Consider the following 25,569-nt stretch of genomic DNA (forward strand, 5'->3'; position numbering starts at 1 on the left):
TTGTTTTATAATTTTACTTGATTGAATTTCCTTATTGCTCTATTGATGCTTGGTTAAGATTTATGGCTTTGCGAATTGGTTATGTGTTAGTACGTTTCAAATCAAGTCTTTCATTTGTGAAAATTGAATAGATGATTTGGTGGTCCGATTGTCATCTATTGCTTTGAGCATATGAACAGTGTGTGGGATTGGTATGCTTGGTTGGTCCGATTATTATTGGTTGTTTTGAGTTGGGTGAGTGGCTTCTATTTTCTGGATTGTGTTTCTTTTCTTGATATTATGTTCTTGTTGATTGTTCTTTGATTAATAACATGGTATTGATTTCGGTTAGTTTAATGGTGCTAGTTTTCCATCTTATTCCTGAATTTGAAAGAAGTTTGGAATTTGGCAGACTTGAGCTTTGTTTCAATTCTATTTTTTTGTTCCGTTTAGTATTTGGGGTGAGTGACTTGTTTTTCTGAAATTGTCTTTCTTTTCCTGATGATATATTATGATGTTCTTGGTTTTCATTATATACGTTTTTAAATTGGTTTTCCTATCATTGTGTTATGACATTGAGTTTGGATGTTTTCATTCCTGTTGTTTTTCATCTCTCTTAAGTTTCATATATGTTATCTTCTTACCAGTAAGAGTAAGAATTGCTCAGTGAACCTTTCCCGGCATTTATTCTTGACGGTTTGGGTTTTCTACTAATCTCACTCTTTGGTTTTATAAGTGGTGGAGTTTTGATGTTTATCAGATAGATAGCTTTGAAAACCAATTTTCTACTTCTTATTTCTTTATTCAGTTTGGTACCATGATTTGTTTATAGGAGAAAGTTGTTTTCCTCTTATAGGAGAAAGTTGTTTTCCTCTTTGGTTCCATAATTTGTTTTTCAGTTATATTTCGAAGCTTTGGTTGTGTTTCATTTACTGTGAGTTTTGGGAGGCAAAGTGTGTTTTGAATGAGGATTTTTAGGGGGTTTGATGCAGGGTAAAGTTCCTGAAATTTTCAGGTCTCTACAAGTTTACGGATGTTTCTTGGTTGTTCCTATTTTGGTTTTGCTTAGGACTGATATATTTGACTTCGCTGCTTTGATATTTTCTTTTCATTGTAGCAATTTCCCCACTGTGATATTACTAGGGAATTTGAGAGTCCGGTATTGATTAAGGATAATTTGGGTGCTTGATATCATATGATTTCACTCGTGTTCAGATTGGGGTAGTTGGTTATATGATGTCTTTCAAATGTAATTTTATAAGTCTTACATTTTGTTATATCATTGATATTTTAATACATTGTTCTGGATTTGGTTTTAAGAATATGATTGTTATAAGCATGCTTTGGTACTTTTTCCTTAGTCTTTGTTATTTGGTTATTTGTGGTAGTTGTGATACCTGCGATTCTTATACTATATCGATTCGATGTTTATAAGTAACATTGGTTGGTAAATATTAACTTGTATTAATCAAGTAAACCGGTTTCTATTCATTTAGCTGCTAGCTTCTATTGTCATTGTTTTATTGTGTTTTGTCTTGATTTGGAGAACAAACACCACATATTTATGCCAATTGTATTGTATTTTGCTTCTAGTTTCTACTGCAATTAACTTGTATCTACTTAAAGTAACCTCTGTTTTTGTTGAATATATAGCTGATGGATATATCTACAAGTTTCTACTGCAATTAACTTGTATCTACTTAAAGAAATATTGGATTTCTAACCTAGCTGCTCTCGCTTAGCTAGGGTTTTTTTCGTCGCTCCTCTTCGAAAATACCTTGTCCTTCTACCATGTCGGACCCCATTGCCAGCCTTGCTGCAGCCTTTGCCCTCTCTGATGAAGCACACGTCGACCTTGGCTTTGCTGGGGAGGCGGCGCTGCAAGATCCCCATCACTACATGGTGGGACGGTTGTTGACGCGATGACCAAATACTACAGGTTTTCTTGGTACTATGCCAACGATCTGGAGGATGAGGGAAGGCTTATCCATCAGAGCAGTTGGGGATCGATTTGTTTTTGAGTTTGATAATGAAATTGACAGGAATCGGATTCTGCATGGGGGTCCATGGTTTTATCGTAATACTATGCTCTTGTTAGCGCCATATGATGGTATATCTGATGTGGAAGGTATCCCAATTCATTCTCTGGAACTCTGGATTACTGTCAGAGGGTTGCCTTTTGGCCTACGTAACAAACTATCTTTGTCCTTGATTGGTTCCGCCATTGGACGGGTTCTCCGTTTCGATCCAGTGGCGTTGAATAGAAAGGATGAAGAGCAGAGGATCCGGTTGGCCGTCGATATTCATCGGCGCTTTAGGATCTTCCGTAGCTTCTCCTTTTCTGCAGTAGTTGATGTGAATCTCTCGATCGTCTATGAAAAAACTAGAGGATTCACTACTAGAAATCTGTTCATAGACATCGCATGTTTTAAATCGGTCAGACTTGCACACGATGTAAAAAAGTAATCTAACATCGTTTTACGAAAATACCGATTTAAATGTATATTATTAACATCGGGTCTTAAAATGACCGGTGTTAAAAGTTTTGTTTGAAAATTTGCGGGAACCTACTTTTGCAAAACGCGCTAAGTCTTTTAAGTGAATTGAAGAAGCGGGTACTAAATCTAAAAACTTTCACACTTAGAAAAAAAAATTAAAGCTCGATCCCAAAAGTAAAACAGAAAACCCTAACGCACTAAGCTCTCGCCCGACTCCTTCATTGTGAACTCACCCCAAACTGGATCTCCTCCCAAACCCGACCTCCATCTCACTCGAACTCGCCGTCATTATTACCCTCCTTCCTTCCTTCATCTACGTCCTCAGCTTCTTCGGCATCGACTCCGTCCAGTCCGTCTTCAACTCTCGTTGCTGCCCTCCCCTGCCAAACCCATACAGCGCCGTTCCGTCTTAGCCTCTGGAATCGAAGCAAGAGAGCGGCGGCCAGTCGGCGCGACTCACTTCAGAGAACGACTCCGTTGTGGGATTCGAAGGATTTGGCTGTCGAAGGATTCTAGGAGTCGCCGATCGGAGACGAAGTAATCTTAGTACGTATGATTGTTTTTGTGGTCTATTGTTTTCATTTGGGCGAAAATTATTGTATGGATTTGTGGGCTATTGTTTCTTTTCAAAATTGAATGCGTTTTATGTTTGGGGATTATTGATTAGAGGTGTTTATTGTGGATTAGGTGGTCCGGCCGTCGGAGATACACAGTCCAGATGCTTGAGATTGGCCGGTAAAAGTCCCTCCGAGGCGGTCGCCGTCCGGCAATTGCTTGGTCATCGCTTACCACTTGATGCACGGCAAGCCAAATCTGAATGGTCATCGCTTACCACTTGATACTTGGAATCACTAATCGTTAAGCCTTACATTACATGCTTAATCGATATTGTTTTTCTTATTATTCATTTATCTCGTCTCAGATCTGAGAATTGTCTTTGATGATTTTTCTTGGTTTTCGTTTATGAATTGAATTGATTTCATTAACCACCAGGGAAGAGAGTTTGCCTCAGGGTCTTCTTCTTTTTCTGTCTTGCTTATATAATAATGTTTGTTAGCTGCAGATGAAAATTTTAATGTCATTGTGAATAATAGGTGCCTCTTGAAGCCTTAGTAATCTTTCTTTCCTTTTTTTTTTTGGTTAATTGTGTAGGTGCCTGTAGAAGTGCCTGATCAGAATCAAGTGTTCAGGGATCCAACATTGCCGCTCATGGTGGACATTGGAAGTTGTACCGTTCTTATTACTGATGGACTCTTTCTCATGTTTATCTGTAGCTGTAGTCCTAGTGCTTCTTGATTATGAGCAATTTCTTACTTTGAACCTGTCATTTATGTTTCCACATTAATTATGTCCTTCTGTTTATTCTTATTAATAGTTAGAAGTGATTTTGTAGGTTCAACAAGGCATGGAATTGAGTTAATAGTTAATACAAGTTTACTGGTCCTCTATCTTGCCTCCCTTGGGAGAATGTTAGGCAGACACTTGTTTGATTACATAGTATTTTGGTAACACAGTTCTAAAACTCAGATCATATTAAAACTCATTAATTATTGCCTTTGAAATATCAGTTTATTAAAACTCAGATCATATTATGAATGCTAGAACACAGTGGACGAGTTTTACAGCAAGCTACTGGAACTATTGTATTTTTTTTGGATTAATTACAGTTTACCCCCCTGAGGTTTGGGGGTGTCATCATTTCACCCCCCAAACTCTCAATTTCACTTTTTTACCCCCTGAACTTTCCAATTTCAATCAGTCGTGTCCAATTTCTCCTATTCCGTCCAAATTGGACTTTAACTCTGACTTTTGAGGGGTAAAATGGTCATTTAAAGACAAAAAAATAAAAAAATTCGTTTTTTTTTTTTTTTTCTGTTTTTTTTTATTTATTATTTTGTCTTCAACCTATACATCACAAGTTATAATAGGTTTATAAAAACAAAAAAATACTCTAAGTGGTTGAAAGCCTCTTGCTGGTCTACGATATTTGTGATATATCTCCGATAAAGTGAAGAATTTTAGGATATATCCCCAATAAAGTGAAGAAATATCTGTAAAAAATAATTTTACACTTTATCTGTAAATAAATATCTGTAAAAAATGATTTTACACACTCGCTGGTCTACGATATTTGTGATATATCTCTGATAAAGTGAAGAATTTTAGGATATATCCCCAATAAGGTGAAGAAATATCTATAAAAAATAATTTTACACTTTATCTGTAAATAAATATCTGTAAAAAATGATTTTAAACAGATATTTCTTCACTTTATTGGGGATATACAGATATTTACAGATAAAGTGTAAAATCATTTTTTACAGATATTTCTTCACTTTATTGGGGATATATCCTAAAATTCTTCACTTTATTGGAGATATATCACAAATATCGTAGGCCAAAAATGATTTTACACAGATATTTCTTCACTTTATTGGGGATATACAGATATTTATTTACAGATAAAGTGTAAAATTATTTTTTACAGATATTTCTTCACTTTATTGGGGATATATCCTAAAATTCTTCACTTTATCGGAGATATATAATAAATATCGTAGACCAGCGAGCGGCTTTTAACCACCTAGAGTATTTTTTTATTTTTATAAACCTATTATAACTTGTGGTGTATAAGTTGAAGACAAAATAAAATTAAAAAAAAAAAAAAAAACGAAAAAAACAGAAAAAAAAAAAAAAAAAAAAAATGAATTTTTTTTTTTGTCTTGAAATGACCATTTTACCCCTCAAAAGTCAGAGTTAAAGTCCAATTTGGACGGAATAGGAGAAATTGGACACGACTGATTGAAATTGGAAAGTTCAGGGGGTAAAAAAGTGAAATTGAGAGTTTGGGGGGTGAAATGATGACACCCCCAAACCTCAGGGGGGTAAACTGAAATTAATCCATTTTTTTTTTTCTTTAAGCATTTTCAAGTACCATTTTTAGTATATAATAGGCTTTTGTGCTTTAGCCTAATAAGCAACTGTCACACATTCGCCAACTCATTAATTTATTCAAGGCCCTCTTTTATTCGTTGGCCTTAATGTGTATCTGGTCTTTTATGTGCAGGAAGGTAAATATGCAATTATCACAGATAGATGGCAAAAGTTCAGTGACGTGTATCTTGACAAGGAAATATTAGACTTCCTTGCCAAGTATGCAGACGAGTTTCTGGTACATGGTGTCGATGTGGAAGGGAAAAAGTAAGTCATTTTTATTGCCATACAGTTTTCATTAGCTTATCTGATCTCTTACACTCTGAGCACTATGCAGACACAGGGGTCATGATAATTGGGATTCTATTTTGTTGTTTCATTTAAAACTTGCTTTCTAATTCCAAGTGGGGGCTATCAAGGCTTGTGTTTGGTTCGTTTTGTTTTGAACCCTGCCACCAGTTTGGTTAATTTTCTAGGAAATCACATAACTCCAATAAGCTGCCACCTGTGGCATTATAGAGCTAGTCAACATGAATTAGCTAGCTAGCTAGGTACCAATTTCTATATCAAAGTCTTTCTTTGTTGATCTTCTTCAAAAGCATACTATATAGTTGGATTATTTGAATTTGTCTCACAAAAGAACCCTTTTTCAATGTCGTAGGTGCTATTTTTTTGTTACTTTATTTCCTTACCATGCATGAAAGCTTCCCGGAGACTGACATGCTCTAATTATCATTTTCTCTGATCCCTTTCTTCTATTTGTTGATCAGTCAGTGCATAGACTTGGACTAATCATAACATAGCAAGAATCAGATATATAGAAAGGGAGAAAAACTAATATATCTTTGTACGTATATGCTTCTTCTTCTTCTTCTATAGTAAGAACTAAGAACTTCCCCAAGTAAACCCTTTGGAGCAGCTAAGTTTCTGTATGTGATTATTTTTGCTTTTGTAATCCATAAGAAATAGGCCCATGTTCCTAACACTTGAGTTATTGGATCGATTTCAAGTTCAGTAGTCTCCAACTGCTCTAACTTCTTCTTCTTCTTCTTCTTCTTCTTCTTCATCTTCTTGTTTTTCATGCAGCCAAGAGAATGGTTATGGTAAGTGAAACTGCATGAAGTTTTACTACACGGACCAACTTGTGGAACTAGATGAGTCTTTGAGAAGACTGCTTGACGTATTAAAGGTGCAACAAGGAGTGAGGGATGGAATGGAGACTTTGGAAGAATGGTGACCAACTTATTGAATCGGCAAGGGATGAGAAGGAGACCTTGACTTTGGCAAGGAAAATAAATATGTTGGTCAGGCTAATTGAACGTTACTTCGTCCTCACAAAGGTCACATTCAGGGAAGTTTCTTGGCAAACTATTATATTGGCATTCACCTAGAAATCCAACCCAAAACGTTTTGGTTACGGGCTATAAGCTTTTATTGATGTGCTTTTGTTTACTCAAAAGTTTTCATTATACTATTATAAGACTCCATATTCTTGCAATTTCAATTGAGCATCTTTCTTTCCTTTCCTCTTAACATCAAAGTCATATATGATTATGGATATGCTGTGCCAATGTTTAGGAAGGTGGAGAAATGAGAGCAGGAACAAAGTCTCAAGCATGAGCAGAACCGCAGGCCGAAATCCATTTTGAGAGGCACAGCCTCAGGGCCATATTTCCGAGACATCCAACTCAAGAGTTTTCAGTTACAGAGAGCTGAAGACTGCTACTAAGAATTTTCAAGGCCTTCAAGAAATGGAACCCAGAAGACTTTCAAGGCCTTAAAGAGTGGCAGGTACTATTTTCCCTACCTAGGATATGGTTGAACCTCTTTTTAGCTTATGAGCATTGTAGTGTTTTGTTTGATGGATGACATCCCTTGTTTGATATCAAGAAAAGTTAAAGTTAGTACACAGAGAGGTTGTAGGTTCTATTATAAATCAATCCAACACTCCTTATAGCTAATTACCTTCTATTTTTACTTGGTGGATGAAATCCTTTGTTTGATATTTGGATCAATTATGTCTTTTGCTATACAGGATGAATCACTGGTATAATCAAACAATCAATACCTTGGACAAAAGAAGAGGTCAGTACGTACTCTTATCTTAGTCTGATATGTAAGTGATCAAATCCAAAAGATAGTACACCTTGCAACTAATTATCTTCATTAGCTTGTTTACCCAATCATTGTGCCTTGTGTGTTGCATGTTTATATATTTCTAGTGGGTGGTAAAGACGCGGAAATCATATAGCCAAAATCAAATTGACGATGTGCGCATTGAAGTGGCTGATTATATACAGAGTTTGATGTAGGACTGTGACTGCCAAGATGTTTTTTGAGTAAGGCTAGCTAGTTTTGGCTTTGAAGCAAATCTTGGTGTGGAACTTTTGTACATCGTTGCTCATATGTTTCCAAGCTAGCTTTTGTAAGTTTAGGGGTTTATTTTCTGAATTATGTTGAATCATGAATTTGGAAAGAAAATTAATGGAAAGCCCCTAATTTTGGATGATGAGAAATGCAATTTTTTTCCCAGCAATAGCTAAATGCAAACTTTTCACATCATGCTTGTCAAAATGTAGTGAAGTATATTAAAACATAATAAAACAGTAACGCCAAGGAAAACGAAGTCAGTTGAGAGATTAGAAATCAGTATCAAAAATGAAATCGATGTCCTATGATTATCAATATATCGAATTGTAACTCAAAACCGATGTAATCAAAACTACTGCACATCGATTTCTAATCACCAAACCGTAATCTATTATGAACATACAAATCACCTACCATGGAGCAAACCGATGTGTGGTCAAAAGGTGAACATCGGTTTTACGAACAAACAATACTCATGGGAACTGATGTCTACAAGTGTACTGGACATCGCTTCTGGAATAGAAATCGATGCAAATGTTCAAGTAGGTATTGTTCGACATATACTTTTTTAAGCATAAAATGTGAAAATATGAAGAATTAGACATACCTAACATACAAAAATATGATGATTATAACGATTATACATCGATTTGTTTTTTAGAATCGATGTTGGTTGTTGTCTGGGACATCGGTTGAAAACGCGCTTATACTGATGTCTATACTTTTCTCTACACCCACTAAGACATCGGTCGAAAATTAGTTTAACATCGGTCCAGAACCGATGTCTATGAACAAAATTATAATAGTGATCGTGTAGAGATTGTGGGCTGTTCATGCATTCCACAGATGGTTGTGACAGGTTGATTGCCAATGAAAGGGCGGAACTGCATTCAGCTCCGCCGGTACATGCTATGGCGGGTCTATCACTCTTTGCAGCTGGTGGTGGAGCTAAGGGCTCGGTAAGAAGTGCTCGGGCTCAGTCTGGAGAGGGTATGGTTTTGTCAAACCCTAGGAATGGGTTGAATGAACCTAGGGTTTCTTCTAGTGTGGGGTTTCTTCAAGGGGAGGCTGCAGTTAGGGCTACACATCAAGAAAACCAAGTTGCATTCTTTTCTACTCATCTTAACTCCGGGCTACAGGCAGCTGGCTTGTTGAAGAAGATAGTCAAGCCGATTCCTTTATCTGTGCAGCCTAAGAATGGTCTGGAGAGCAATCAGGTTACTGCTTCTCCTGGTGCTTTATTTATTCAGGCATGCAAGAATGGGGGTGCTATTGCTTCTGGTTTGGGTAGTGTCCCAGGGGCTCTGAGTGGACTGAAGAGGCCAGCTGAGATCATGATGCGTCCAGGGAAGAAGTTGCTGGCATTACCTGCACCGAATCTGGCTGGGGTTGCAGAATTATCTCTCTCTCTTCCACAAATGGATGACAGATTGATAATTTCTCCCCAGAAAAAGAAGAAGGCGGGTCGTCCCAAAGGATCCAAAAACAAAGCCAAATTGGTTGGTAGTGTGGATGATGTCCTGAGTCCCCGTGTTAAGATCAAGGGAAGGAAACGTTTCCTCAACAGGCTTGAGGATGAGGTGGAGGTGTCTCATGTTCCTACAGAGAAGGAACCTGCTGAAACTATTGAAGAGGTGATGACTGCAATGGTTGATTCAGAGTTACCTGTGAAGGGACAGAATGTTGGGAACGAGATGGAGGAGCAGGACGTGGCTTCGGTGTCATCTACAGAGGGTCTGCATCCGGTTGAGGAGGTGATTACCTCAACTGAGGGTGTTGAGACTGTTTCAATTTCTGCTTGAGTGGAAAAGATCGGCAAGTTACTAGTAGCTTCGTAGGCTTTTTATTTTATTTCGGAGTTATTTAGTTTCTTGTTTCTGCGCTTATTCAAAAAAGGTAGGTGTACTAGGGGTATACTTTGAGGTATGCTTGGTTCCAGGTGTGCTTGTTTGGTGTACGCTATGTAATGGCTTTTTCTGACGGCCCTATGGGCAAGCCGTTATTGTACTGCTTGTTGAACTTCATAATAGTATGACCTTTTCAACTAAAAAAAAAAAAAAAAACTTGTATCTACTTAAAGTAACTTTTTTTTTCTTTTTTTGAATATATAGCTGATGGATATATCTAGTTTGTCTGCTTACCAACATGCTGGTCTACTTCAAAAGAAAAGAAGCACTGAAGTTTTATTTCCTCAATATAACCCCACGCCTGATGAGAACTCAGCTGACCTCAATTAACATTCAAACAGGTGGCTACTTCTCCTTCCAATAGATTTACATGGAATATATATAGTATATGCCTTATGTGTAAACTTTTATGGACCTGCAAAATGTTATTCTACATCACGACTTTGTCAGAGTTAGTTACGTTAATTCAGTTTGGTCTCAATTTTGTCAGGCTTGGTGTTGAAAGAGGAATGCTAGTGACTTATATTTGGCTAAGCTATGTTTATCGTAGCATTATTTCTGCTTAATTCTAACAATTTTTTGCTACAGTTTTGGATCTCTCCCCCCCCCCCCTCCCCCCTCTCCCTTCTCTCTAACCCCCCTTGCCTCTCCCTCTCCCTCTCCTTACCTCTCTCTCTCTCTCTCTCGCTATTTAGATGATGCACTTTTTCTCTATGGATAGAGAAAAAATTGCTAGTTTGATACTAACTTGCATGGTGCCTTCTTCGTTACAGACAGCTGGGTTTGATACAGTGTAAGCAAAACCTGGATTTTAGTTGAGAATGCACTTAGCTACAATGTAGTCTCCTTGTCATTTCTAGAGGAGTACTTCTATTGCCTTTGGTAGGGATTACAGAACTTGAGGTATGATAGAGTATGCTACACTATAACTGGCATGTGTATTTGCAATTTGATCAATATTGGTGAAGGGCTTGTTCTGTTTATGTTTTTCTAATATAATCTATTTCAATATATCTTAGCTCCTATGGTCAGACTTGACTACACGCACATATATTGGGAAAACTTCTTTTGCCATACTCATTGCTATTTTGGGATTTCTGGATTTTGTTGATGGGGTTAGATTTGAGATTTTGGATTTTGTTTTTGGGATTTGCAAGAAATCTGTTCCTGCTTTCTAAAATCAATTGATTTCTGCATAAACAGAAAAATTACAGCAGTTTCAAGGAAACCAAAGACTTCTCAATTGGATGACAATTCAATTTGAAGCTATTTCTCTGTCCTTACTAGGTTTAACATGAAAATAATATTACTCTGTCAAAGCTGATGGTGTGCTTAAATTCAAAGCTATTTCTGTACTTGCTAGATTTTTCTGGAGACATCCAATGTTGGGCATAGTATTAGCTCTGCTCTTAACTAATCATAGAATGTAACATTTTATTTTAGGTAATAGAGTTGCATAACTGTATTGTTGTTTTGTCTGAATTATAGGTTTGGTACTTCATATGGTATTGCTAGTAGAAGTGAGAAGGGGAGCAGAGGTAGAAACTCGGGGAGCTTCGGAAAGATGATGAAGTGTGTTTGCTCGGGAGAGCAGTTAAGAGCACCAGATGATTTGGTATTTTCAGATGTGGAATGATTGGGCTAAGTTTGTCGTCAATACATATATCTAGGAGCTATTAGAATGGTTTTTTGTGTTTTAATGTATAGATGATTAGGAAATACATCATTTGTAGTACATTTGACTATAATGTATGAATTGGAGTGCTTCAATTGATGAATTGGATTCAAATTTCTTTTCAATTTTCACTAGTACCATTATTTAGGTAATGGAGTATTAATTTTGCCTAATTATGATCACACAATGATCAGGTAACAATCATACGACGCTAATACTCTATAAATTGTTGTGTGAGGAGTAATGAAACAACAGAAAAATTAAAGAAATGTTGTCTGACAAGCAATCAAACAACAGACCAGACTAGAACTCTGTTGTCCTAATCTAAATCATACAACAGAAAAATTAAAGAAATGTTGTCTGACAAGTCTTAACATACAACAGCTTGAAAACTGGCACTGTTGTCTGAAGACAGCGCCTCAACTGCTGCACTTGGCATCTGCCGAGCCATCTGCCGAGCTATCACACAACAGTTATAACACATACCTGTTGTCTGTGTGTTTCTCACACAACTGTGTTCCACCGTTGTCTGAATTTTCAACAAACAACGGCTCACTCTACAACGGTGGGTCTCCAAATCCCACAACGGTTTTCTGCCGTTGTCTGATAAGGTTTTTGGTGTAGTGAATAGACGTCTATTGCCCCTATAAATCAACAACTTCCAACAAGACCAGTTGATCATTTGAGCTCTTTGAAGAAAAATCAAATAACCTTTCAAAAAAAAAATTAAATAAGAAGAAATAAATGAAGAAGGGTTAATAAGCTCATAACTAGTTCAAGGTTGCACGGAACATAGAATATTGGAATTGGAAGAAGCTATAGCTTCATTTTAAGATTGATGTGCAGAGCTTCTTATCAAAAAAAAAATGCAGAGCTAGTGCAGACTAAAACAAATGTCATTATTAACAACATGTGGCTCTGAGCCACAATCCATCATTTACCGAAACACATCCATGCAAAGCCATCATTCTCCAGTTGACAACATTTAACTCAATCTTCCACTCCTTTATCTTTTCAAATAAACCAATAGCATTCTCAAATCTAACAATCTGAGAATAACCAGTAGCCATAGCATTCCGTGAAACCACAGCCTTATCTTCATCCTATCAAACAAAAATTGGATCGATCATGACCATTATCTCACAAGTACCACAACCCAGCACAACCCTGCATAAAAAAAAATAATAACAAGGTTTTGTCAAATTAACGAAAGCCTTGAAATTGCAGCAGTTGGTAATACAAAAGGAAGGCAAAGTCTTCATGTTCACAATGAACCAAAAGTATTCTATTTGATCATTTGGTGGTGGCTCTATATTAAACAAATGAGATCAAATGACAATTGTAGGAGTTACCAAAGTACGAAGGAAAAAACCAAAGAAAAAGGGAGCAAGAATGATATTCTGATGGCATTTGCAGAAGAGAGTTCCATCAAATTGCACAAGTACAATGAGATTGACAAAAGCAAAATGACAAGCATGCGTTCTCGGGTACGATGTGTCGAGGTGCAAACAAGTGTAAACAGAAGAAACAAAGTAGAAGCCATGCGGTGGAATAGCAAAACAAACTTCAAAGCTTGATTATGGTGAATTGGTACACTTGGTTGATAGAATGCGGTAACATCAAGACCATCTGTCCTTTGATAAAAACCAAATTCAACTATTCAAAGGCTGCAGCAAGCTTTGAGCCAATATTGCTGCAAGAAATCGAAGCGGTGCCGACATAAAATTGTTTAAAGATGAAGTGTTGGTCAATGTCAACAAAGCAATTCCAGAAATTCACAAATGCACAAAGCAATATAAAAAAAAAAATGAAAGTTCTGGTAATGTTGCAGGCCATGTGGGAAAGTTTAATTAAGCTAAGCACAAAACAAAAGGGCTTAACTAACAATTGCACAAGTTACAAGCTTGATGAGGTGCTGCCATAGAGAAAGAAAAAAAAAGTTTGGCAGTGGTTTTATAATCAAGTTTGAAGAGTCAATGAGAGCTTGGCGGTGGCTCTAGTTTTGAACATGAAGGTTTCAATTAAATGAAATCAATGAGAACAAGACAATTGCAGAGGTTGACAAAGCACACAATATAAAAGGAAAATGAAGGATGGTCATTCTGATGGTGTCGCAGACCAAAGCATAGCCTAATCAAACTATGAAAGACAAAGGTTTAATTAGCATATCCAGCTCTTGTACTGGGATTGTGAGCAAAACAAAGAAGGTCAGTGTTTATCAATTCAAGTCAATTGGGTTTGGCCTCACCCACAATGTGTCGATCTTCGAATTGGATGGCTCCCCGATGCATAGAGCTCCACTCTTTCCAAAATTGCTGTAAAATGCTATGGAAGAAGAATGGGTGTCAGTATCTAGCCTTCTGAATTATAGAGCTAAAAGCGAATGCAGGGAGAGAGGTTTACCTGATTCTTCACAGAGAAAAGCAACTCGCCAAGTTTCAAGCTTCGAGTATTGAGAGACTTTCTGTTCAAGACCCATGCATGTATTTCCATCTCTAATTCGACCTGGTAATGGTACAAACCCAAGGTTTGGGGATAAGACGAAGCACGGGAAAAGAAAAGGAGAATTGAAAAAATATGAAAAAAATTGCAGCTGGGTGTCCTTATCAGATTTGGGCCTCCAAGAAGGCCGGGCCTCTGAGAAGTCTTTGAGGGGTGTCTGTCCTGATGCCCAAAATAAAAGTTTATGCATGTCTCCAGATTCTAAAATCGAGACTCGGAGTTCACTCGGTGCATCGAGGGTCTCCGTATTAAATTTGGGGCCAAGAAAGCTTCATGAATCGAGAAATATGATTCGCGAGGATACAAAAGAAGCCCATTTCAAAATTTGGGCTCGTTGGAAGAATTCGGCGAAGCATGACGCTATGTGTCACGCCCCGAATTTTGTATAACTAATTCAAATCCGAAACGTGAATTAAATAACATACTTAAATAACATCCAGAATTTTTTTTCAAAAACAAACACACCACTCGCCACTCGAATATAAAATCCCGAAAACCTCGAGTTCAATATTACAACTCACTCTCACAAAGTAAAATTGTAAAGCTCTAGATGAGCATAACAAACCTCACAATAGAAGGAAAAGAAAGTAAATGCTGCAACTCTTAACCAGCTCGGTCTCCACCCTGATTATCCTGACCTGCAGGATTATCCGCTACACCGTTTGAATAGTGTACCGGGATTGCAACAACACAAAACCCGGTAAACTTTCTGAAAGCTCGTATGAGTAAACAAGAAATGAACGGTCGATTTATTAAATCACAATTCTTTTAACTCAAGTAAACAATCAACAACCTCAACATCCACACGGAAAACGTCAAACCAACTCACAGGAAACAACAAGGAATACATCCTCACAATCCCCTAACCTCAATATCACTTATGTGGTCTTTCCCACAACCTGTAAATATCACCACTGTGGTCTTTCCCAGAACACGTTAGAACTCTAACTATATCGTTACTTGTCACCTTGGCCTAGGTTCAAGTAAACGACATATTTCCGGGTTACTTAATAACCCTCGAACTTTGAACCTTTCCCTTGTCCTCAGAACACATACACTCCGGTTATCGTTAAACCGAAGGACCTTAGACCATTCGGTCCTCGAAACCCTTCATTCTCTACCTTATATTCAACTCACAAGGTCAACATGATTATCACAAACATTCATCAATAATCATTATCACAATTAATCATGGCAATTTCAAAAAACAATATCATATCATAACCAAGTTATCACAATTCCACACACACCTCAATGTCACACCATTTCATATATATTCACGTAAATATATATATATATATATATATATATATATATATATATATATATATATATATATATATATATATATATACGTAATCATCCACTCAGGAATGACCACTAATACCAACTATAGTTCACACGTAATAAAAACCAAGAAATTCATTTTTTTTATACTTTAAAACTCATTTTCTTAAAAACCATTTTTCAAACATAACAATTAATTGTGCAATAAGGAAATTCGGTTCGTAAATGAACCATGTGAGATTTACTCACCTCTAAATTCCCGCTGCGTCTTCTTAACAGCTCAAAATACGATTCACAATCATCCGCCAACTCAAACCGTCAATCACCTAACAGTTCATGTAACCTTGGTGGTAAAGTTCCTTCATGGCTATCGAAGCTCAAAAAGTTACAGGTCTTGGATCTGAATCACAACAGAATCACTGGCTCAATTCCAAATTGGCTGGGGACTCTTCCAAGGCTGCATGCTATGAACCTGAAATTCAACCAACTTTCTGGAGAATTTCCAAAGGAATTGTGCACACTACCTATGTTAGTATCTGAACAAACTGCAGCTCAAGTAGATCGTACTTATACTGAATTGCCTATCTACTACAGTCCTAGTCTTGATGCAACACCTTTACAGTACAATTATATATTTTATATCCCATTTATATACCTAAGTCACAATTGCCTTAGTGGGAATATACCTATTGAGATTGGCCAATTGCAGCTTCTCCAACTGCTGGATCTTAGCAACAACAACTTCTCCGGCAACATTCCAGACCAGATATCTAACCTAAAGCACATGGAGATACTGGATCTCTCCATGAACCATTTGTCTGGAAAAATCCCGGCATCATTCACAGGTCTTAATTTCTTATCAAGATTCAATGTCTCGTACAATAATCTTGGAGGACCAATACCATCAAGCACTCAACTCCAAAGTTTCAATGCTTCTGCATTTGAGGGGAATATGAAACTTTGGGGTGCCCCACTTCCAAATAAGTGTCAGACAACAATGGGTGCTGATGCACCTGATATGAGCACCCAAGATGCAGACACCAAGGAGCATCAAATACCATGGTTTTATGTTTTTGTGGCACTTGGGTTCATTACAGGATTTTGGGGAGTCTGTGGTCCTTTATTGCTTATGACGAAGTGGAGGTATGCATATTACCATTTCCTAGACAATGTACAAGACAGGTTCCATGTGATGCTAGCAAAGCGTATGGCAAGCATGAAGAGAAGGTTTGTTTAGAAGTTAGATAGTAGTCATAGTACTCTACTACTCTTCTTGTAATAATCATAATAAACCATTCCCACAAATTTCCATTGAAAAGCATGAAATTTTCACATATATTTACTTATACTTCATACGGTGTAGATGTGCCTGAAGTTGGCAAACAGAGGAAATAACAATACATTATTTCTTTTTGTGACAACTAACAAGAAATTCATATGCATATATATTTGCTTCTGTATAGGCCACTAGTGTGGAGAGAACTTGAGAGCAACAAGCATAAATTTCTTGCAACAGAGAGAAACATATGCACACCTTATCCTTCTTCCAATTCCAATGTTCGTTCTACCTGCAACACTATTAAGGAAGCTACATTAGTCCACCAAAGATTAGCATAATCTCGATTTTTAAGTAGTCTGCTTCCATACTCTTTCCTTCATCAGCTACATGTCGCTCTATTCCTCTATGTACTCTTCTCTAGATCTCACCTTATCTGCTACAACTCCAAGTTTTATTCCGGTTTATTGGCGTCCTCCTCCTCAAAGGTGGACAAAGGTCAACACGGATGGGTCATGCAAAGATAATCTTGTTGCGGGATGTGGCGGTGTTTTCCGAGATTCTAAGGGTCTTTTTCTAGGTGCTTTTGCCGCCCCTTCAGCTTTTGTCAGCTCTATTGCTGCTGAAATTCTCACTGTAATCGAAGCTATTGAAATTGCATGGTTTCGGAACTGGCATCATCTATGGTTGGAGACGGACTCGACTTATGTGGTTCACATTCTCTCTTCCTTTTCTATGGAGGTTCCGTGGTACCTAAGAGTTGCTTGGGCTAATTGGTTGTGGCGAGTTCGGCGTATGGATTTGAAGTACCCTCATATCTTCAGGGAGGGTAATTGTGTTGCTGATGTCTTTGCGAATTATGAGGTGGCTCACGCAGAACGTTTCTGGTGGTCTTCACCTGAGTTTGCTAAGATTTCTTTCCGAAGGGATCTGAGTCGTCTTCCATACTTTCGAGCAACTTGACATTGTCTTGATGGTCTAATTGTGCAAATCGGACCTTGGTCTTAGTGTTAACTATTGTTAAATTGGACAGCATCGAAAAAACAATTGTTAATTAGTGCATGGTAATGTTTTTTAGATTGAAGATAGAAGAGCAACAATGCTCTCCATCTCCCCTTTATTTCAAAAGAAAGAAAATGAAACACATAAGGGGGGAACGTAAAGCCTTACCCCACAAAAGCAAACGGAAATCGAAGCTAACTCTAACCCCAACTAACGAAAACGAAAATTGGGAAGACCTAAATAATATCTATTACATAACGATGAAATAAAATCTGGAGGGAAATCCCACCAAACCAAACCTGCCGAAGAAAGGCCAAAATTTGCAAAAGCATCTGCAACTTGGTTTCCTTCCCGAAAAATGTGTGCATGGTAATGTGAACGTTCGGGTTGATGATGATAGTTTTATCAGTTTCAACTTTCGACCATAGCCATTATTGACCGCAAGGTTCAACCATCCAAAAAAATGAACGAGTCTTTTAGAACATTGATGATATCATTAAATATATAGCAAATTACCACCAGCTACAATTTTAGCTTAATATTTACCATTAGCAGACTTTTTTTTTATATTCCCCTTGCGGTATTGTTCCTGACCCATACGCGAGGCCCAAACTCCGTGCGGCCTATTTCCTGACGAAAATGTCCCTAAATATATCAACAGAGAAGATAAGCGACAAAGACAGTAATAAAGATAGAGATGGGGAGAGAGAGAGAGAGAGAGAACAGATCTAGATTGCGATTGAGATTGAGATCAAAATCAAAATCAATCAAGACGATGAATTTGAAACTCTCATTCAAACTGGAGGTTTGAATAGAAAATGAGAGAGAGAAAGAGAGAGAGAGAGAGAGGAAGAAGAGATCTAGATCGATATCAAAATTTGCATCGAGATCGAGATGTATCGAGACAACGAATCTGAAATTCATACTAAAAAATGAAGTTTGATTTGTAAATTCAACGATTTGAGGTATGTTTTTATTTACTTTGCTTCTCACTTCCATTTCTGTTGAAACTTATAATGGGTTGTTCTCTGTATGTGCAGTTGTTGTTGTTGTTTTTTTTTTTTCCTTTCTTCCTTTACACATTTGTTAATTCAATTTTACTTTGATTATGTTCATGGCGTTGTCATCAAGTGCTAGCTGATATGTATAATCTTTTTTTTTTTTCTAGCTAATACATTTGATTTTGCTTAATCATTGGTAAACTATTGCTCTAGTGTGTGGTGTTTGGGTTTTCACATGAGAAAACAGAAAGTAAGATTCATTTTGTTTGGTATTTAACCAAACTATTGAATTTTATATTTTTGATAGAGTCTATATTGGGTTGGTTGTGATTTTTGATGATATTTCAGATAGTAGCTGATAGCAGCTTGGTGCAGAGTGCAGAGCAAGAAAACATTTTGTGAAGGGAGAACTTCATCAGATTGGAAACTATTTAGGTTCAATTCCACTGATGTATTATGGCTTTTTCAATCATTAGTAATGTCCCTTCTAATTGGAAAAAAAAAAAACAAAAAACAAAAAAAAAAAGTTGGCTTCTATAATCCAACAAGGTTTCCTTGCTGTAGAGATCAGTTTATGAATTGCCAGGACACAATTGTTAGGTGGTGGTAAGTAGTTGAAAACTTCAACGATAGCTATGTATTGGGTTTTGATATTTGGGTACACTTAATTACATATCTTTTATGATTTTGTTGATTGTGGTACATACAATTTACTTTTTGTGATGAAATATTGATGCGGTCAATATTATAGAGGCTTTATTTTGATAATAATTGGACATTTCTTTGCTCATCTGTAAATCTTATTTTTTCTTAGTATTTGTTATAGTTGGTTAGTATCTTTATTTACTATTGAGGGTCAGTGAGTTTATTTATTGTTAACACATGTCTCAACTCATCATAATCACTAAGAGATACAACAACCCTAAAGGTCAATGATCTATTTGCTCTTGCTTTGATATCACTTTCAATTGTGTTAAGGTGACACAGTACTACACCCTTATAGTTCATTTTGGAGTCAATAGCATTCTAAACTATTGAGGTTCAGTAACATTATTTAGTATTGAGGGTTAGTAGTATTATAGCTACTAAGGTTCAGTAGCATTGTAGCTATTAAGGGTCTTATAGGTTTTTCTATTTCATTGTACAAATAAGGCTTTTCTGATTCATGTCTTTCAGTATTTGTTACTGAACTAGAATTACTTGTTAGTGAGAGTCAATGACTTTATAATTGAGGGCATGTAGTCAATAGCATTAAATTACTGTGGTTCAGTAGCATTATTTGGTATTGAGGGTCAGTATCATTGAAACTATTGAGGGTCTATAGCCTTATTTACTATTGAGGGCCTTATATGCTTTTCTAGTTCTTTATGATCTATGTTTTTCAGTATTTGTTATTGAACTAATTAGTGAGGGTCAATAACTTTATTATTGAAGGCATATATTTACTTGGTATTTGAGATAGGTAACAAATAACTATTGAGGGTTAGTAGTTTTATTTGCTATAAACTTTTAGTTCATAGTCTATTTTATACCATTCCTCTTTTCTTTCAGAAGTTGAAATGGTAATTTGGAGTTCGTACTATTTTTTGTTTATGAAATGGGTTGATACTGTACCATATTATTTGTTAAAGTAGAACCGTAGAATAATTGAAGTGACATATGATAAATAGTGAAAACTGGGTCTATGAAAAGTTGAAAATAGTGAGAAATTATTTTAATCGGTTAAAGGTTGAGAAAAGACGAACTTGCTGACATATGAATTTCATTAAAACGATGGCAATTATGTAATTTTCAAGAGTCTTTTAGACAAAAGTTGCTTGCGTCACCATCAATTGTGTCCGCATGGGAATTAAGGAGCCGTCATTTGCGCACGGTACTTGTACTGAGCCAATTTACCTTATTGGTAATTATCTCTTAAATATATTGTCACGCCCCGAATTTTGAATAATAAATTCAAATCCGAAACATGAATTAAACCACTTAATCAAATAAACGTTCTGAATTTTTTTCTCAATATAATCTCACCACAAGGTACACAAACTCCAAATCTCGAAACCTCGAGTTCATTATTACAATTCACTCTCACAAGCAATATTGTAAAGCTCTAAATGAGCATAACACACCTCACAACTTACAATTGCTGTAAAACTCTAACAATTGCTCTAACCGCACGATCACCGTCCTGGTTCTCCTGTCCTGTAGGATTACCCGCTACACAATTTGAATAGTGTACCGGGAGTTGCAACAACACAAAACCCGGTAAGCTTTTGACAGCTAGTATGAGTAAACAAGAAAGAACTGTTGATTTATTAAATTACAAGACCACCACAAACCCACGTTACTTTCTCACTCTCATATATATATATAGACACTTATGAGTTACTCTCAATTTAGCTCATAAGATCACTCACTCTCATATATATATATAGACACTTATGAGTTACTCTCAATTTAGCTCATAAGATCACTCACTCTCATATATATATATATATAGACACTTATGAGTTACTCTCAAATTCGCTCATAAGATTTCCCAACATTTGGTAGACAGACTCATATATATATATAGACCCTTATGAGTTACTCTCAATTTCCCTCATAAGGTTACCATATATATATTGACACTTATGAGTTACTCTCAAATTCACTCATAAGGTCACTCCACATTTGGCAGACAGACTAGAGCTCTAACTGAACGTAACCACTCGTCCGGCCACAGACGTGATTACGATTTAATACTATTAATAACCACCAGCCCGGTACGAGAGCGTGATTCACTAATAGATGCCATGGTCACCTCGTGACCTAGTGATCTCCACAGATCACAACAATTTATTGTTCCTCAACAATAAAACTCAACACCTCTCACAATATATTGTTTCTCAACAATAAACTCAATACCTCTCACAATATATTGTTTCTCAACAATAACTCAACACAACTCCAACAATACATATTATTTCACGTAATAATATATATACAGACATTCACACAGGAATGTCTAGTAACACCAACAATAGTTCATATGATTGCAACAAAATAAGCAATTAATTGTATTGGGTTCGTAATATGAACCACGTGAGGTTTACTCACCTCTAATCCAGCTGCGTCTTCTTAACAGCTCCATTAACAATCTCACGAATCGTCCGCCAAATAAATTCATCGATCACCTAATCCAATAATGATCTTAACTTAGCCAACAACTCAAAAGCACACATATACGGAAATCCACGGTCGGATTCTAATTTAATGATGATCCAACGGTCAGATCGAAATTATACGATGATCCAACGGTCGGATCCTCACGGATCGCCCTTAGGATCATCCTCCAAAATTATCATAAAGACTCAAATCTTCTTGAATCACTCTAACAAACATCTCCATAAAATTATATGAAAATCCGACGGTCAGATTCTCACGAATCGCCTTCCGAATCACTATTTCTCAATTATACAAAGATCCAACGGTCGGATCTTCGCCCGTGACCTCACAAAGTCACCGGGACAGTCATACGATCAACATATCCAAAATTGAAGCAAAACCGATGGTCAGATCTTCACAGATCGTAAACCGAAGATAAACGTAAAAACGTTAAATAGTAACGTCAAAACGAAAATCCACTATTTATCAACTTTTTCTAACATGACCATGTTATATATCAAAACGCTCGTATGGATGCATAGATCATCGCCTAGATAATGAAAACTCGAAATATGGTCTTATGCGCCGCCACAAGCGGTGGTCAGTGGGTGGTCAACGCGGCGGTCAACGCCGGTCAACCACCTCCGATGGCAAAGTGACCAACTACAAACTGGTTCAAAATGAAAGGGTGGTCGACTTCCATACCTGGAGCTAAGTCTGGTTTGGCCTAGATCGTCCTAGATCAAGCGTTGAAGTTGGATTAATCTCGGTCGCACGATGAGATCCTAGATTGAATCAGAGGCGTCCAAAAAGTCAAACATTGATCTAGTGGTCTACACTCAAAATCGTGATGAAAGACTTACATAGGGATGATCAGGGGGAGGAGGAGATCACGAAAATGGGGAGGATCGACCAAGGTGATGTCGGAAAATTGGTTTTCCGGCTGGATCCGTTTTGCACTTGGGTCGGGCTTTGATCTCGGCTTGGAGGCAGCGGCGGGGCGGGGCGAGGCCACAGAGCAGCTATGCTCGGCAAGGCGCGCCGGTCTGGTGCGGGTCCGGTGGCGGTGGCTTCCAGGAAATGGCCGTTCCGACCGGGTCGGGTCGGTCGCGACCCGTCGGGTCTGAGGGACGCACGAGGGAGAGGACGGAGAGAGCTGGGGGGCAAAACGCAAAATTTGCATTTTTTCGTCCTTAATGAATAATTTAGAAAATTTTCCTATTTATAGAAAATTCCCTATTTTCAAAAATTCATAACTTAATCATACGAACTCCGAATATTGTGTTCCACATGTCCACGAACTCGTATCGACGAGCTCTACAACTTTCATGAAGGAAGTTTTCCCAAATTTTGAACGGATAAAAAATCAACTTTCTCGAGCCCCTAAATAACGTTTGTTTTCGAAAATAAAATCGTTCGAACTAATTCCACAACCTCTTCAAGCTTCGTACTCGCTCCTACTATCGTGAAATCATTTCTAAAAATCCATGGAATTTAATTTGGATTTTTCGGGGTATTACATATATAGTATTCAATCAACTAGATCTTAATTAGGTTCCTCATCTCATAATCTCATATGTTTACATAATAATAATAGTGAATACAGAGGCTGTCAAACCACCATTGCCAGGCAACAACATCAAATAAGCTAGGCAACTTTTTTTTTTTTTTTTACTTTGTCAAGGGGAACCCAAAGGCTTCCTAGGCCCAAGATAAACCCCTTCGGCGCATGTGAAATGCTCCAACTGTGCATTGCAGCACAGTGCCTGGCCACTTTGACAGCTTCGGGGTTCGAACCTAGGTTGGGGAGCACACCCAACTAGGCAAGAACCACTAGGCCACTTGCAATGGTTAGCTAGGCAACTTAATTAGTCCTCAAAAGACCAGCGTCCATTTCCACGTGGCAATTAATTTAGGTTATGTCATGCGAACTGCTGGAAACATGTAAACTGTATGGCTAACCCAATCAATGAATTAAAAGGCGTGAAGCGTGCTGGAAAAAGCCTCTGTTTTGCAGCTGAGGCGCAGGCGGCCAAGGCGCTGAGGAAGGCGGCGAAGACGCGCCTTAAGGCGTCGGAGCGAACGCCTGAGAATTTTTTTTTTTTTTTTTTACACACCAAAACGACGTCGTTTTTGTGTTTGTTGAGAGTTGATTCATTTAGGTCGAGTTCTGTACCCGAGCCAATCCCCAAATCACTCAAACAGCCTTCTCAGTCCTCCCCGACTCTTCACTCTCAATCCCAATCCCTTACTTGAAAAGTTGATAAAATCATGAAGAGCCCATAACTTTTCTCAAGAATTTGGTTCTAAAAGAGGCTATTTGCAGAAATTGGAGCAAGATTTGAAGAGAATTGGAGAGTTGTAGTTCGATTTGAAGAAAAGGAGTTCAAGGTATGATCATGGTTCGATCAACTTTCCTTGTTTCTTTGGATGGTTTCGTTTTTCTTTGTTATGTGCAATTGGAATTGGAATTTGGACATCTATCATCTATGTATTCCTAATTTCTTACTGAATAATTGAATATGGTCAGCTGGTCACTGTTTCGTGTTGATTTGTTGATGATTGTGGGTAAATGACTAACAATGGTTGCATTCTGTTTTTGACCTGAAGATATAGTTTGCTACTCCTACAACCCTCTTCATTAGTTTGTGTCGTGTATGGATTATGGAAATTTATTTGTTTCTTTTTGTTGATTATCTTCAAATTTGGGAATAATATTAAAGTTTAGATGGGTTCATTTCACTTCTTTTAGTTGATTAAGTTCAAATTTGGGAATAATATCAGTTACACTTCTTTTCATTCAAATCACTTGAAATTGGTAACTGCTTATTGACAGCTTGTTGAATCTGCAGAAATTGCAGGTTGGTTTGTAGAACAATCTGTATTGGTTTACATTTTAGCAAGAAAGTATGTTCTTTGCTGGTAGCTCATATGCATTACATTTCTCTATCTCATATTCATTTGCTCGTTCGGTCTCGCTAAGATGGCATGGGTATTGATTATTGAATCTGCAGAAATTGCTACGGGAAGGTTTAGCTGATTTGAGTGACAGTCCTAGCTTTAGGAAAGTTTCTGTAATGTAAACGTACATGTAATTGTTCTGTTTGTTGGGCCTATGGTCCCTCCTTAATTATGTATAGCTTATGGTATAGCTTCTGTTTTGTTTTGTTTATGATAGCATTGTCCTGCTTCCACTTTAAATTGATGATTTAATATAAGTTTTGAAATTGTGTAGGCACAATGAGTTCTAATACTAGTGGGACAACAAAGAAAGATCATGCTTGGCGATGGACTAAATCTTTGGACTTTATTTTAGGTTTTGTGATTTTGTTGAATCATATGGTTTTAGTACTTGTTTATTATGAATGGATGACAATTTATAATGTATTTTTTGTTGCAATAGATGTTCTATATATGAAACTAGTTCTATACATAAATCACTACTAGAAAAACAGGTCCTTTCACACGGATGAATTCTGTGTAAATACATTGAAATACACACGGAAATCTGTGTGAATGAGCAGTTTCACACAGTACAGTCACGGATTCACAATTTGTACGTATTGCGAGCGTTGCTAAATCACTTTCACACGGAAAGCTTGTCTGTGTGAGCTATATTAGGTGGGTCCCCTATGAATCCCAATTATATTAACTTCCAAATTTCCAAATTATAATTAATCTTTATATTTCAGAATAAATGTATTACAATTATTCATATTTAGATACTTATTTTAAATTCCTCCGTTTATTCTCAATTATAGTCATAGTTGTTCTTTTTGTTCTTCATGGTGATTCTGCAGATCTTGAAAGGTTGTTCATCATGTTCTTCATGGTCATTCTCCATATCTTGAAGGAATAATCTTGAGATCCAACCTGTGTTATGTAGAGATTGAGTCTTTGTTTGCATCTAATGAATTTCTGCAAGACAATCCCAGTAAGATTAGCAAATCGATCCAAGAACGTGTTCAACAGCCACAAAGAGGCATTTATTTACTTG

The 25,569-nt window shown here is 37.2% G+C and overlaps 2 long non-coding RNA genes across 2 annotated transcripts; one reads left to right on the forward strand and one right to left on the reverse strand.

Moving 5' to 3' along the window:
* Window positions 1–6,293: 6,293 nt before the first annotated feature.
* Window positions 6,294–7,582, forward strand: LOC133729732 (uncharacterized). The gene is made up of 3 exons (XR_009856480.1): window positions 6,294–6,340; window positions 6,498–7,202; window positions 7,447–7,582. It is a non-coding gene; the product is annotated as an uncharacterized LOC133729732 (long non-coding RNA).
* A 4,282-nt stretch (window positions 7,583–11,864) lies between these two features.
* LOC133727853 (uncharacterized) lies at window positions 11,865–13,905 on the reverse strand. The gene is made up of 3 exons (XR_009855398.1): window positions 13,767–13,905; window positions 13,612–13,688; window positions 11,865–12,530 (listed from the first exon to the last, which is right to left on the reverse strand). It is a non-coding gene; the product is annotated as an uncharacterized LOC133727853 (long non-coding RNA).
* Between the last annotated feature and the right edge of the window lie 11,664 nt (window positions 13,906–25,569).

The sequence above is a fragment of the Rosa rugosa genome, chromosome 2, assembly GCF_958449725.1.
Source record: "Rosa rugosa chromosome 2, drRosRugo1.1, whole genome shotgun sequence".
Taxonomy (NCBI): Eukaryota; Viridiplantae; Streptophyta; class Magnoliopsida; order Rosales; family Rosaceae; genus Rosa; species Rosa rugosa.